At 36.4% G+C, this 9,798-nt stretch overlaps 1 pseudogene; it reads right to left on the bottom strand.

The window, feature by feature from the left end:
* Positions 1–7,038: 7,038 nt before the first annotated feature.
* On the bottom strand, positions 7,039–9,516 carry LOC104225049 (chaperone protein dnaJ 20, chloroplastic-like; annotated as a pseudogene).
* Positions 9,517–9,798: the final 282 nt, after the last annotated feature.

Consider the following 9,798-nt stretch of genomic DNA (forward strand, 5'->3'; position numbering starts at 1 on the left):
GACAAACACCTCGACGTACCGGACCTCGATGAACCAAAGACGACCTCGATGGAAATAGAAAGCTCGGACCCACAACTGTCAACAACCAAGGATTGTTTGGTTGCTGCTGTATTTTTCCGGCGCCACACCTGGTACGTGGAGCTGCAGCAGGAGGGGTTCGTTTGGTGATGGTCGATAAAACAGTAATGGAGGACTGCCGGTGGTTATAGGCGATGGGGAAATGGTGGCAGTGACAACGAAGACGAAGCAGTAGTGTTCGTCGGATTTAATGGAGGAAGAAGGCGATGGTCGTTCGGACGCGAGGGGGGGCATCGTGACTGGTTTTGCTTGGTGTTTGGACGTGGTCGACGGACAGCGACGACGAGGGTGGCAGCAGTAGGGTTTGGACGTGGTGTTGGGTCTGTTTACGGTGGTTTCACGGTGGGGAATGCGACGGGCTGTTTGGGTGGTGGCGATGAGCAGTGGTCGACGAGCCTGTTTGGTTGTTTGACGGAGGTGGCGAGACGGAGAGGGGCTGGTTGGTCGCTGCGAGGAAGATGAAGCAAGAAGGGGTCGTTTGGATACGAGGGGGGGTGGTTTTTTCAGTAGGGTTTTTGTTAGGTTTTGTTTTGTTCTTCTGAGGAAGAAGACGAGGATACAGTGCTAGCCCTCAAAATTTCAAAAAATCCTCCTCAATTCTAAAGTCCTGCCCGTGCATTTGTAATGGTTTTGCCCAGAAAAATGAGCCCCACGCGTGGTGGGGTTCGAGACTTGTGTCCCCCACGCTTGGTGGGGTTCCCCATGTGTCATGGACTCGGTTTATTATGGGCTAGGTCCGAAAATTAGGCCTAAAACCGGGTAGTTTGAACCTGAATATTATTCTTTTGCCCGGATCCGAGAATAAGAAAACGTTGCTTAACTAGTCCTATGTAAGCAAAATAACTAACAAAAATAAGACTAATATTTAAAACAAAACTATATTATTTTCTTAATATTTTTTCGAGATTAAAAATAGCTACAAAATACTAATAAAACTATTTTTTTGTAATTTTCGTTTTTATATAAAGATAAAATATAAAATAATATTTTTATATTTTTTTCAAAATTGAAATGACTACAAAACATTAATAGAACTATATTTTTGGTTATTTTCGAAATTATATACAGTACAAAAATAAAGTGCAATTTTTGTATTTTTTCAAGTTTATGAGAAATACATAAACTAAAATTTGTATATATATTTTTTTGTAATTTTTCTTTTTGCAACGAAATAAAGTAAAAATAGTTAAAAATAGGTATATTAGACCCAAATTACATATTTATGCTAAAAAATGTGAAAATTCTCGGGGAGGGTCAAAAATCTGGTGTCTACATTGGTTAGAATTGATTAGGAGGATTGGATATAGCTGATGGGGTAGAATGTTAAATTGCAGTATTTTCAGGGGTAAAATGGTAATTTCAGTAAGTTCGGAGGGGTATTTTTGGAATTGAAAATTTGAACAATTATTTAATCTGAGTGCTTCGTCCACTAGGCATTAATAATATTACAATAGTACATGGTGGGGGACAAGACATAATGGAGTGGGAATAATGCATTTATTTAATATAGTGGGGGACAAGACATAATGGAGTGGGAATAATGCATTTGTTTAATATAATGGGGGACAAGACACAAGATAGTGGGGGAATAACTCTTTAGTTTAATATAGTGGGGGACAAGACACAAAATAGTGAAGAATAATTCATTTGTTTAAGGTAGTGGGGAACAAAGCATGCAATCATGGGAATATTTCGGGGAGTGGTTCATGACAAGAGTCTTGTTATAAATAGAGTCATTCTTTGACACAAAAGGGAGGGACTTGGAGGATAGAAAGAAAGAATGAAAAAGGGAGACTTTGAAGAAGAAAAAAGAAAGTTGAGAGAGTTAACTGAATTTTGAGAAATCAGAATTTGAAAGCAAAAGAGAAAACAAGTTGAACTTTTACTTGAATAATTTCCGTTTGCCTTTCCTTGAGTGTTATTCAAAATCAGTAAACTACTGCATCTTGTATCCGTCTCTCTTCTGCTTTGACTGCGATTGCATTCTGGTGCTGCTGGTTTTTCAATCTGTTACTGGGTTATTCTACTGGTCATTACTGGTTTTGTTGTGTTGCTGAACCTGTTGTTGCTGTGTATTTACACTACTGCTGCTTCTACTGATCTTCATCTTCTTTCCTTGCTTTCCAAATACCAAGTACACAAACTGATACACTGGTTCATCTTGTAAAGCTACTCGAAGCATGAATGCAAAAATGGGAAAGATTTGAAGCTGTAGTTTAATGTAGTCTTTTCTTTCTTTTAATGTCTGTATTTAGAACATTCTATGCGCTGCCCATGTAAACTCTTTAAACGACTCACTTTCGAAAACTCAACTATAATAACTCGTGAGCATATAAATACGTTAGAATTCTTTTTCTTTCATTATAGAGACAAGCGAAATAGAAAACATAGTCACTATAGGTCGATCCTTTTAAAACAAAAATGAGGCATGCCTTGCCAAACAAAAATGCAAATTGTGGGGCCCTCAATAATTGGTCATAATAAAATACTTAGAATTTAGGATAGACTGTTTAGTGAATTTCACTGCCTTCCCCAAAGATAATAACGCGTTAGACTCTTTAGGCGCGGTTTAAATAAATTAAATTCTTAAATTCGGGTGCGCATTTATGTAACCCAAATCCAAATCTCAACGGAGTCGGAAGGTATTTACAACCACGGGCGCATTGATTGTGACGTGGTTCGAAATGCATTTTCACGACGTTGCAATTCCATAAAAAATAAATAATAATAAAAGCGGTTTAAACCTAATAAAAGCACACAAGTTATAACATGTATTAAAATCAGATATTTAGCCATTATAACAATTTAAGCGACCGTGCTAGAACCACGGGATCCGTGGGTGCCTAACACCTTCCCTCGGGTCAACAGAATTCCTTACTTAGAATTTCTAGTTCGCAGACTTCATTTGGAAAGTCGAAAATTTCCTCGATTTGGGATTCAAGATAAACCGGTGACTTGGGACACCAAAAGCCAAACCTTTCCCAAGTGGCGACTCTGAAATAAATAAATAATCTCATTTCGAATATTGTCACTTAAATTGGAAAAACTCCCTCGCGCATCTATCCTTCGGGGCAGGTGCGCAAAAAGGAGGTGTGACATTGAACATATATATATATATATATAAAGCTAAAAACAGAATATCAAGAGAATTATAAAGGAATCAAAATCCAACCACTAACAAGAATAAGGAAAACAAAGGCATATTTCACTTTCTTTTCACATCTTGTTGCAGGCGTGCAACCCGATCCCATTTCCTGTATCTCGTGGCAGGCGTGTCACCCGCTCCCATTTCATGTATCTCGTGGTAGGCATATCACCCGCTCCCATTTTATTATATCTTGTAGTAGGCATACAACCCGCTCCCATTTCATTATATCTTGTGGTAGGCGTACCACCCGCTCCCATTTCATTATATCTTGTGGTAGGCGTACCACCCGCTCCCATTTCATTATATATCTTGTGGTAGGCGTACCACCCGCTCCCAATTACAAGCCAACAATAATTACAAGGAATCTCGGCAAGGGAACAATGATATTTCAACAACATCCCGACAAGGGAACAATACTATCAAAACAAACATCCCGGTAAGGGAACAATAATATCAAACAAACATCCCGACAAGGGAACAATAATATCAAACAACATCCCGGCAAGGGAACAATGGTGATAATAACATATGAAGTGCAATAAACTACAACGGAGTCATAACAATTATAATACAAGACTCACGAGCATGCTTGACACCAACGTATAGATACTCGTCACAATGCCTATATGTCGTACTCCGCAATTAACATGTAGCAAATAAGACACAACTCTTAATCCCCCAAGCTAAGGTTAGACAAAACACTTACCTCGCTGTGCAACCAATTCAAAATTCCAACAAGCTTTTGCCTCGCGAATTCGTGCCCGAAATTCTCAAATCTAGTCATAAGCAATTCGATTCAGTCAATAAAAATTATAGGAATTAATTCCATATGAAATTCTACATTTTTCATTAAAAATCCAAAATTGCACTAAAAATTCACTCGTGGGACCCACGTCTCAGAACCCGACAAAAATTATGGAATATGAAACCTCATCCAACCACGAGTCCAGTCATACCAATTTTACTAAAATTCGACATCAACTCGACCCTCAAATCTTCAAATTAAACTAAGAGGGTTTTCAAAATTTTCCCAACTAAAATCACCAATTAAATGCCAAAACTAGAAACAGATTCGCGTAATCTAACCAAAATTAAGTTAATAACACTTACCTCGTTGCTTTCTCTAAAAATCTCCCGAAAATCGCCTCTTCCCGAGCTCCAATTCGCTAAAAATGATTTGTCCCATTTTCAGAACTTAATGTTCTATCCAGAAAATTTCCGGTACTGTTCACGCGTTTTCACTATTCACGGGGGCACTGTACACGATACTGTTCACGGTACTGTAAGGCACTGTTCACGGGGTACTGTACACAATACTGTTCACGGGGTACTGTACATGGTACTATTCACGGGGTACTATTTCTGCAATTTTTTTGTTTCCTAAGTCCGAAATCACTCCGAGACACCTCCGAAACACTCCCGAGCCCTCGGGGCTCCTAACCAAACACATGCACTAACTCAACAACATCCTACAAACTTAACCGTGCGATCAAATCGCCAAACTAACATCATATACCATGAATTAAGCTTTAAAATCCAAGAATTCTTTCAAATTTTCTTAAAACATCAAATTTTTCATTTTGAGTCTGAAACACGTCAAACGACGTCCGTTTTCAACCAAACTTTACAGAAAGTGCTTAAACCATATATAAGACCTGTACCAGGCGCCGGAACCAAAATACGGGCCCGATACCATCACTTTCTAATCAAATTTTATTTCCATTTTCCTTAAATATTTTCAGAAAATAATTTTACTCATAAATTCATTTCTCGGGCCTAGGACCTCGGTATTCGATTCCGGGCATACTCCCAAGTCCCATATTTTTCTACGGACCCCCTGGGATCGTCAAATCACGGGTCCGGATTCGTTTATTCAAAATATTGACCGAAGTCAAAGTTATTCATTTTAATATCAAAACATAGCACATTTTCACAGAATTTCATATTTGAGCTTTCGACTATGCGCTCGGACTGCGCACGCAAATCGAGGCAACTATAAATGAGGTTTTCAAGGCCTCGGAAGCTCGGAATGGATAAGAAAACATGTGATGACCCCTTTGGGTCGTCACACATTGTGTGTCGTTTTCAAAAAATTACTATTACTAACAAATTGATATGATATTCGAATCTGAATTTAGATACAATTTGAGGAATTTGCATTGATGTTAAGCCAAGTATGGTGTCGAGAAAAAACTACTTAGTAATTTTAAGATAATATGTGCAATGTTATGTAATAACAATCAACTAATTTAACATTTAATGATTCAAAGAACAAAAAAATTGTATATATAGTGTATTCAAAATTTAAAATCTGTGCGATATCAATAAACTCAAAATAGAGCCATACTGAAATTATATTTCACCGGCTAAAAAATTATTTAAATATTTAGATAGTCGATTAAAGTGAATTTTAAATTAAGGATGATATCTTCACTTGCATCATTATAAAGCTAATCATTATTGATATATATATATATATATATATATATATATATATATATATATATATATATATATATATATATATATATATATATATATAGTAAAAGAGTCATGTCGTAACCAAAGAGTCGTTTATATTAGTAAAAGAGTCATGTCGTAACCAAAGAGTCGTTTATATTATGTCAGCCTTTGTGCTTTGCCATAAATACGAGTTATTATTTCGCTTCGTGACTATTTTTAGGTTCCAATGACTCCAATAAGAATGGTGCAATTAAAAATCACTACGAGATTTGAAAAAATATTAGCTTTTTTTTCATGTAGTATTTCTTAATTAATATCTAACAATTATCTATAATTATATAGAAGGTTTAAATTTTAAGGTTATTTACATATAATTCAAATAACTCAGATGTTTAATATGGTTAGTTTCAAATATCAAAATGAAGTCATATTGTAAAAAATAAATTCACTGGCTAAAGAATTAATTAAATTTTTAGACACCGGACTAAACAGAGTTTTTGAATTAAGGACAATATTTTTACTTCCATTATTATTAAAATAATCATTATTGAAAAATAAAATTTTGGAAACTGAAATTTTAAAATAGAAATATTTTTTTGAAAGATATCAACACACCAAATAAGAGTTCAAGTAGTAATACAAAAGTCAAGTCGTATCCAAAGAATCCTTCATAGTCTCCACCTTTGATTGTTTTGCCATAGATATAAGTTATTATTTTGCTTCCTAACTATTTTCAGGATCCAATGACACCGCTGAGAATGGTACCAAAAAAAAATAGAATTATAACTAGGAAATTTGAGAAATGGTTAATCTTTTTCATGTGGTGTTTCTTAATTTATATCCAATAATTATCTATATTTATCAAGAAGGTTTAAATTCTAAGACTATTGACACATAATTCAAATAAATAAATATTTGACATGATTAGTGTCCGCGCATCCGCGCGGGTGCTAATACTAGTTTAGATAATATTGAGAGAGCACCCACAAGTAAATTCATTTTTCCTTCTTTTGGAGTGTTTATCGGCAAGCACCCATAACTTTAAAATCTTGGGTCCGCCACTAGCCAGGGGCGAATTTATAGTCCAAATCACTGGTCACGTAAACTCATGGTCTCTCTGTCAAAAAGACTAATCTAATATTATCTATTGGTACTCATGCTCCAAAAAGACTGAATGGTGCGCTAGATTGAATATTATGTTATTTATCTAGAGCAATAAGGATCAATTCCCGCTTAGTACTTTTTCTTTTATTTATCCTTTTTAGTGGTACATCAATATTAAAGAAATTCAAGATCCGCCTCCCTAACATAGCAGAAGGCAAGTAAATGGCTCGAGAAATAAGAAAGCGTTAAGGTTAAATAGCATCTTGATTCAAATAACTCTATGTACATATACTTGTTTTCCTCTGTTTGGTTATTATCTAATAAAAGGAGAGGCCAAAAGAGAGAACATAACTACTCTATATACTGCTATATACATAGAGAGAGAAAAAATTACATAGCAAAGGATTTATTTATTATAATGATGTTTCATTCCTTCGTTTGCGCATACGTGCACCCCAAGACATATTGTTGCCAGAAACCTTGTGCATATTTCTTCTTTTTAACTCTGATAACTGAGATTGCCAACAATTTTTCCATTCATCTTTGTCCGCCATTGACTAAAAATGTATAAAGAAACCATATTAGCAAAGGAAAATATATGCATATATGCAAAGAAATCATATATGCATACATATGCTATTTTCAAGGTATTTGCATATTGAAAAATATATAAAGAAAAATTGGGTATCAACAGTATGTTGGGCTTATAGGCCTTGTATATATATTTGGTTGGTTTGTCAGCTGTAATAATTATGATGGCCTTGTCGGCCTAGTTTAATATTGACATTTAGTCAGCATTCACAGTTGTCTTGCAATGTGGCCCATGGCCAAAGTATGACATCATATATTCAGAGTGCCTTACTTGTAAGTTTGTATGTAAGGATAGGTGAGGCACCAGGTGTCGGTCTCGCCCCCAGGTTCAGGGCGTGACATATGCTATGAGGGTATGTTAGTGATTCAGTACGAGATGAGATTTTCAGTGTTGGATCGTCACGCGGTATGGTTGTTCCCACTTAAAGGGAGAGGATTAAGAGGTTTATTAATGGCCTCAACTATGGACTGCATTTCATCATGACTTGGTTCGCAGTTAAGAGCTTGAGGAGAGGGAGTCTAAGAGACCTCATGGTTCGGGTGGTTTCAGCAGTTCCTCATTCGAAGGACAGTCCCACCACAACAAGGGTCATCTTTATAGGCTTGCTTAGATGGCTCGCCAGGTTAATCATGGTACATCAGCTAGACATAGTTCATACAGTGATCGTTTGGGTCAATCATCTTTCAGTTCCCTCCCAACATAGAGTTCATCCTATGCTCCATCAGTTGAGGGTTCGTCTATACCAAGTTCTTCTAATGGTTATTCTAGTTCTCGGGGTCCGATTCAGTCCCCGACGTTGTTATTGGATTGAGATTGCTTCGAGTGTGGAGAGTTGGGGAATGTGAGGAACTATTGTCCCCGTCTTATGGGAGGTGTAGTTCAGTAGAGGGGCCAAACGGTGACTTCCACACCAGTTACTTCACTACCAACTCAGCCAGCTCGTGGTGGGACTTAGCCAGCTTATGGTTGCCCTAAAAGGGGAGGTCGATCAGGTGGTGATCAGGCTCAATGCTATGCTTTTCTCGCCAGGCCAAAGGCTGTTGCTTCAAACGCAGTGATCACAAGTATTGTTTTAGTGTTCCATAGAGATGTTTCAACATTATTTGACCCCGGTTCCACTTATTCATAGAGATTGTTTTAGTGTTCCATAGAGATTGTCTATATCACATCTCTTGGAATGCAGTCCTTCTCCTGACCCTATGTAAACGCGGAATACATTATGCACCGGAATACCCTTCAGTTGCGCAGAGGAGTAACTGGTCAAAGTCCTAACCCAAGGGTAATTTTATGGTAAAAACTTAGACCTTTTCTTTTGGAAAATTTGGACACATGGGTCCACCTCAGTTGTTGCATGTTGTGGCGGAGCCACATAGAGACATCCTTTCCCAGAAAAATTACACTTTATTGCTAGATAATTTTTTATTATTTTATATATATTTACTATATGTCGATTCCCCTTTATTTTTTGATATATTCAATTATTTATATTTTGATATCTCTTGACCAAAATTCTGGCCCTGCCGCGGTAGGCACGAAAAGAGTTGCTAAACGACAAGGGTATAAAAGAACCAATAGTTTAGCAGAAGCAAAAATAGAACAATTAGAACTGTACAAGAACAAATTTGAACCTTTTTACCAAATATTAAATTAATTTAACCAAAAAAAATAACAAGCAAAATAAAATAAAATAATATAAAAAACCAACCTCATCATTTTGGTTCCTCCTACGAGCAGAGAATGAGAAAGCAAAGTGAAGGCCTTTAGACATGTCTTTATCATACATAGCCTTTAACTTAGGATCCGATAATGTTTCATAAGCTTCTTGAACCCGAAAAAACCTTTGGGTATATTCTTCGACCCGACCCGGAGGTGAACATCCGGGTGGTACTTTCTAGCTAACTGCTTGTACGCTTGTTTAATTTCAGAAAAAGATTCAGTTTCTTGAACACCCAATAGCTCATAAAAGCTTTTGGGTTCAGTAATTTCAATCACATTGTTTAGCTTTGAATGCACTTTTAAAGAACCAATTTGGGTTTTTAGAATATGTGGATTTGATGGGAAAAATAGCTTAGGATTTGGGTTTATTGGGGTTCTTAGATACATCTTTTTTTACTCTGTGTGTGTGAGAAAATGGATTGAAGTTTTTGAGATGGTGTGGAGGTGTATATATCAGGAAGAGTGAAGGGTATTTGTGTCATTTTACTACTTTTTTTTTTTTATATAAATTAACGGCTAAGCGATTTCATAGTTTATTTGAAGCACTTAATAAGATGTATTGCAAGTTGCGACAAGTATTCGCTGAGAATTACTCCCTCGATTTCAATTTAGATGGAACACTTTCCTTATTAGTCTGTTCCAAAAAGAATAACACATTTCTACAATTGGAAATATTCAACTTTAAACTATTCATTTT

Source organism: Nicotiana sylvestris, chromosome 1 (assembly GCF_000393655.2).
Source record: "Nicotiana sylvestris chromosome 1, ASM39365v2, whole genome shotgun sequence".
Lineage (NCBI taxonomy): Eukaryota > Viridiplantae > Streptophyta > Magnoliopsida > Solanales > Solanaceae > Nicotiana > Nicotiana sylvestris.